This window comes from Marmota marmota, unplaced genomic scaffold (genome assembly GCF_001458135.2).
Source record: "Marmota marmota marmota unplaced genomic scaffold, marMar, whole genome shotgun sequence".
NCBI lineage: Eukaryota > Metazoa > Chordata > Mammalia > Rodentia > Sciuridae > Marmota > Marmota marmota.
Window position 1 is genome coordinate 362084 of NW_026000145.1, and position 6457 is coordinate 368540.

Below are 6457 nucleotides of genomic sequence, written 5' to 3' on the forward strand. Positions count from 1 at the left end.
TTGTGTCATTACCAAGATATGCAAGTTCATGTTGGTGTCTCTGACCATGACGTAATGCAGCAAACTCAGTCTAGACTTTCTTTCTTGACTGTTTCTTTGCTGTCCAACAGCACAAAGCCCAGTGCCCACTACCCACCATATAACTATTTGTTTTATTATAAGTGAAGTTTATGAATTCTTAATCAATACTTACATAACAAACTTGCTTACCTAGTAGAGTACAGTGCTTGGTATACATTACCTCAGATGTTATCTATATTTGTGTAATTTCCTGTCCAAACAGCATTTGTCAAAAAAAACTCAGACCATTTTCTTTTTAAAGTTTTTCATTTCATTTACCCACATTAGAGTTCATTATTTGTAACATGAGTTCCAAAGTTTTGAAAAATGGCAGGCATTCATTTATATGTCATTTCATTCTGGTACAGAAAAGTTTATTCACCATAAAAGTGATCTCAGATATTTTGTTGTTGTTGTTGGTTGTTCTTCTTGTTTCTGACTTTTCATTTGTTGTTTGTTTTTTAAGACAGAGTCTTTCTCTAATGCTCAGTCTGGTCTCATACTTGAGGGCTTATGCTGTTCTGCCTCAGCTTCCTGAGAAGCCAGGATTGCAGGCACAGGATGGCCAGCCACATCCACATTTTATCAAAGGGCTGCATTGTTTTCCAACTCTGAAAATAAGTTGACTTAGTTTACTCCATGTGTTCTCCTTCTCAGGAATGTCATATTGAATGAAAGAAGTACACTTTGCATCTTATTCTAATGGGATCCCCTTCTACACAGAAAATATTAATTAAGCTTCTCTACAAATCTTTACCATAATTGATCTGATTACTATGAGCAAATGAAAATACAAAAGTGTTCAATGTAGTTAAGCTTCCTATTTCCTGTATCTATATCTTACTTTGCCATTATCCTGAAAAGAGATCAGCACATCAGATGCTGAACACCTCTTTACTAGTTTTTCACAAGATTTTTGAACAATCTTTCATTGTGATGATATATAATAGTTTGTGAACGTTTTCAAGTGGGAAGTGTGTTTGAAAATGCAGAGTATGATAAGATAGATAAATTATTGTAACAAAGTCTTTATCCTTGGGCCAGGAGCTTCACAGGGGTATTTACATTTAAAGGAGTAGTAAAGATTTTACTAATTGGGCTCGATGGTAATGTCTGGTAAGCATAGGAAAGAAAGAGTAAAAGAAGCTCTTTCTTTCTCAGGTACTGATTCTTGTAATAAAAAAGGTGTTTTTGAGGTGTTAATTTGCTCAGAACAGTGAAAAAATTCTATTGTGTTGGGAACTTCTGTAGATTTTGAACCTTTGAGTACCTCTTCCTATACACTGGATATAAAGTTCTAAAATGTCCTGAAAATGGCCTTTAGGCCAATTGATTGAGTAGAGTGAAAAGTTTTTCCTTTGAACCTAGCTGCAGCCAAATAAATTTGCTTCCTGATACTCCTCTGTTGTCTAACCTTTTCTCATTCAACTATACTGGCTTCTTTTACTTAGAAAAATGCATTTAAGTTTTATTTTGGTTGTTGAGCTAATTATAGGCTACTCTTTTCTTGTTGAATGGAAATTTCTTGGAAGTACATATGCTTCTCCATAAATTTGCTAAAGAATGTCTATATTCCTTCCAATTTAAATTGTTGTTGAATAATTTGCTGTCAATATTTGCACATGTAAAAGTGGTTTATCCCATGCTTTGAATATAACCCTTGTCACTCTGCCACTGAGGCTTTAAAGAAAAAAAAAAGAATATTTCTTTCTTTCTTTCTTTCTTTCTTTCTTTCTTTCTTTCTTTCTTTCTATCTCTCTATCTCTATCTCTATCTCTACTGTTTTTTAACTTGGGTGCTAGGACAGAAAGCCTTGAGAGCACACCCACCAGAGGAACCAAGCAATTCAGACTTCAAAGATGGCACCAGAAGATCTAAGGAATAGCTATCTCCCAAATTAACAAGTGAATCACAATTTCTTTACAGGATGTTCCTGGCAGGCAGACTTTGAATAGCTTATTTTGAAAAAAATCCTTTATTCTGCCAGGAATGGTGGCTCATACCCATAATTTCAGTGGCTCAGGAAGATGAGGCAGGAGGATTGTGAATTCAAAGGCAACCTCAGCAAAAGCAAGGTTCTTCTCCTTTACTAGCAAAGCAATAATATACCTGCTTTACATTTTTCTCAAAACCATTTCCTCCTTCTTAATTTGGTATCAGGGAAAAGGATCAAGGCTTGGTAGCATATACACCATTTCTGTAGGCATCAGTTAACAAATGTGGATAAAATGTGGCAGTGTGATCATTGGATCATATGGTAACTTTATTAAGGATAAAAAACACAATGCTTCTTTCCCAGAAGGCTATGTTAGCATCCAAAAAACAATCAAAGAGACTTCCTGTACTCTGTAACCAATCAGTATTTGTTACTGCTGGGTTTTGTGTGAGTATGTGCCATTTATTAGTGGCTAGAGGAATCTGCTAGTAATTTTAATTTCATTTCCCATTTGACAGGTGCTGTATATCATCTTTCCATATGTTTTCATGCTCTTTCTAGAGCTTATTTTCTGAAGGGTCTTTTCATGTCTTCTTCTCTTCTGTACTTGTCACTCACTGGAACTCCTGTGGCACAGCATCCCACTATTTCAAAGAATTGTACATGTTCATTAATTGAGGAATTATTACTGTTTATTTTGATGATTTCATTATTTAGAAGATATACATATACAACCATTCTACAAATTAACTGAACCAGTTATCAATTTTCAGTTGTTTGTTTATTAGGTCACAATTTTAAATCCACAATTACTCACAAAAGAAATAATATTATGAGGGAGTAGAATATAAGATATATATAATATTTAACATATCCCACAGTACATCTTTTGATATATTCAGTGACATAAAATACTGACATCTATTTAGAAATGCAACTTTAATATTTTTTTTTCTTTTTCTTATTAAAATAATACTACAATTCCATAATTTTCATGGCATAAATTATTAAGGCCAGACATTTTTCATGTATTTCTCTACCATTTAAATTTTACATTTTGATTTCTTGTGAAACATATCACCCAGAAAATGAAGAAACTGTTGCTACTCAAGGAAACATACTCTTGAAAGAGTGAGCAGCATAGCCTGATGCTTAATTGAATCCATATTAAGAGCTCCTCCTCCTTCTTTGGAGAAACTGCAATGTGGCACACATCTGTAATCTCAGTTACTTGGGAGATTGAGGCAGCAGAATCAAAAGTTTGAGCCCACTCTCTAACAACATAGCAAGAGCCTAAGCAACTTTGTACGTTGATACAGCAGGAGTGGGAGCCATTTATTGTAGGACAACAGAGGTATTTATACATTCCACATAGCTTATCTTAATTAACATAAACTAGATACAGCAGTCAACCAATAAGAAATCTCCACACTTAATGGCTCGCTGGCACCACCTCACAAACCACTCCCCCTGGCAAAATGCCAGCCGCCATCCTGACTTGTTTACAGACTCTAACAGTCCTGCTCTTCCCCCTTCAGAACTACACTTGCCCACCTGTTTCCCACCTTTGGGCCATCCAACCAAGCATTCCTGCACCTTGTCAAGTAAGCAGGAAGGAGAAAGATAAAGGGGGAAAGCAGGAGAACAAAGGAAGCCTAGGATATATAAAAAGGACAGAACACCTCGCTTCTTGGGATATCATGATACCAGCTATGGCCCCCTTCTTCCTCGTGGGAGAAGTCTATGTTACCCCTTTTTATATAAACCCTGCTTCATATGCTTGCCTCTGCATGTTTCTCTAATTTTAAAACTTCAACATGTGGGGAAGCAGGACTCATCACTTATAACTGGCGATATCACACCTACAATGCAATCGAAATAACTTATAAGATGATGAAGCATAACAGGAAAGAATTGGAGATTACAAAGGCAGCTCTGTAACAGTATTCATTCTTAAATCAGCTTTAGTATTAATTGCATATAATAAGATCACCAAGCTACTGCTCTAATTTTTAAATGTTGGACATAACAGTTTGTGAAAATCAAGATGAACAATGTACACAAAAGAATCTTTTTGTGTGTGTGTTTCTGGAGCTTGTTGTTTTATTTTTGTTAGTTTGATCTTGAATCAGTTTGCAATTATCTACTCTAGTCAAATGGTATTTTTAGAAATTCATGTTCCTCTAGGTTGGCTTTTCAGAGTTTCAATGAAATTACAAAAAAAAAATCAATTTTTAAATTCTGTTACATTAAAAAACAGTGATTTTGCTATTTATGTAATTTCATTTAAATGATTAAAACAAATACACCCATGTAAAGTAGATTTAAATATTCTAGACTCATAAATTGACTGTTCTATTTAAAAATATTTTTATTAAGCAATGTCAGAAGACTTAAAATCTTTTTCAAATCATAAATATGTACAAAAAATTTTGTAAACTTTGTGATAATATAAAATCAAGAAAAATATGCTTCCAGGAAAAGTAATGGCAAGATATTTCAGAAATATTATAAGATTTACAAACAATGATCCATAAAAATAGATGACAGTTGTTGGCATAATTACAGCCATCTTCCTTCTCCCCACTCCCACTTTATAAATACTGTTTTTATTCTCAAGAAATATAAACTAGTCAGAGATTAAACATGCTGGTCTTTGTATGTTCTCTCATTGAGAGATAGGGACAATTTACCTGCCACTGAGATGGGGACATGCTGGTTCCTTTGTCTCTCCTTGAGATGATAAAGGATGTGCCAATTTCTCCATTTCCCCTTTTGAGAGATAGGAGAACTATTCTTTTCCTAATAAACAAACTTGCTTTCCACAGAATCAGAGGATGCTTCCTATGCCAATCAGAACTACACTTGCCCTTAATTAACCACCATGATTATAGCATATAAAAAGAATCATCAAATAGGAAGTTGCTGCTGCTCTCCCTACTCTCCCAGAGCAGCCTATCAGATTCCTGACAATAAAACCACTTTTTATCCCAGGTGTTTCTGTAATCACACTTGTTCCACTTTCTTTTTAAGAATACACTTCTTAAACATGACATCAAATCCATGAAATACAACCTCTACAAATATCACTAGACCATATCCCCAAGTTGGGGCTTTGATCCTCCAAATGATAATGATTTCTTTGAGGCCAGTGTTTCCCATGTGTCTGCAGGACACACCAACAATGCAGGCCTTAGTAGCAGCTCACATGGGAACCACCACCTTAGATTATTGTTGCAGGCTCATGTGATCCAATGTGTTAGGAGCACATTATAGCTGTGACATAGCGCTTTCTGATTCCATTCTCCAAGCAGCCTGCAGAGGATCTACTAACTCCTTTGCAGTTTCCTCTGGTAATATCAAAGGACTGCTGCATCTTGGTGACAGATTAGCATATCAGCATTTTTTGTTACTCTTTGTTCTAATCAGTGATGTTAGTTTGTGCCCTCATCCACACATCTATTTAGCTAACAGCACTGACACGTATTGTACATCACACCTAAATTAAATTCTGACACATTAAAAATATTTATTGGCAAAAGAGGTCCAGCTGAGAGCTGTCCAACACAGATTATAAGATTTTTCTCATTTCATCAGCAAGAACATTCCTTCTGAAGACTCAGTGATAAGTCATGAGCATGGGAATATGTCTCCAAGACACTTTTGTATTTAAATTGCCTGAGATAAGAACAACAAAATCACAGTGGAACCAAGAAAGGAAAAAAGTTGGAAACATTAAGTGCTCCAAAAGGAAAAAATCACATTTTGACATTTATTAGAACTTTTAACCATTGACTCTCACAGAATAAAAGAAAATGGAAAATCTTCTGCCTACGTGCAGCAACAGCTTTGAATGAGCTTGGCCTGCCTCTCAAACCTGAATAAAGAGGAAAAATCAGTCACTCAGGCCTCCTGGACAGTACAAGGGGGAAGAGCAGGGTCAACAGTCCACTGCACACTGAGGGTGTTCCAGGAGTCGTTCCTGTCACTCTGAAGGGTTACACCATCATGGTGACAGACCCCAGAAAACTCTGGCTTCTATTCTATCAGTGTGGGGCTTGATCTCATTTGAGGTTCTTACTGTAGTCACAGAGGCCCAACAAAGTGTTACATTGGGTTTCCTGCAAAATGAAGTCTGCAGCCAGGCCAGGAGTTGGTTGTTCAGTATCTCAAGCCAAGAAAGATGAATTGATTCTTGAAGGACAGAAATTAGACTTGTTTCAAATTCATTTGCTCTGATCCTACAAGAAACAACAGCAAAAAGAAGGATGTCAGAAATGTATCTATGTTTCTGTAGAAAGGGCAGTTGAGCAGCTGAAGAATAAGGTTCAAGAGCTGTCCAGCTACAGAAACAAGTTTTCAGATTATAAGGCCAATTTGTACTATTTTAATGAAGCAACTAAGGACTTCTAATTTAAAAAAGAAAAGGAAAGAAAAGTAATAGTAAAATCAGTTAGAAGT